The sequence below is a fragment of the Belonocnema kinseyi genome, chromosome 8 (assembly GCF_010883055.1).
Source record: "Belonocnema kinseyi isolate 2016_QV_RU_SX_M_011 chromosome 8, B_treatae_v1, whole genome shotgun sequence".
NCBI lineage: Eukaryota > Metazoa > Arthropoda > Insecta > Hymenoptera > Cynipidae > Belonocnema > Belonocnema kinseyi.
Genome location: NC_046664.1, coordinates 108,191,024 through 108,191,456, shown reverse-complemented (window position 1 = coordinate 108,191,456; position 433 = coordinate 108,191,024).

The following is a 433-nucleotide window of genomic DNA, read 5'->3' as shown; positions in this document are numbered from 1 at the left end:
ATATTTGTCAAAGAATAGAATGGATTTCTTCGCCCGAGATGCAAACGTAAATTGTACTATAGTAAAAACAACTGGAAAAATGTAGATGAAAGCCAAATTTGGTAAAGAAAACAAACCTATGTCGACCTATAAATACTAATTTTATTCCCCGAAAGATTTTTAAAAAATCTCTTCGAAACACTTTTATTGCAAATATTTAATTGGAGAAAAATATTTATTATAAAAATAAAAATAATACAATTTTTACATACAATTCTTAAAATAAAAAAATCTGTGTGTCAAACCACAATCCAATCCGACTATTCTTTCAAAAGTTATCCGATATACAGACAATCACAACCACAATAACGACGACGTAGACGCCAGAGAGACAGACAGATACCGATGTAAAAACTTGTTTTTCTGACTCAAGGAGCCTCAAAACGTCGAAATT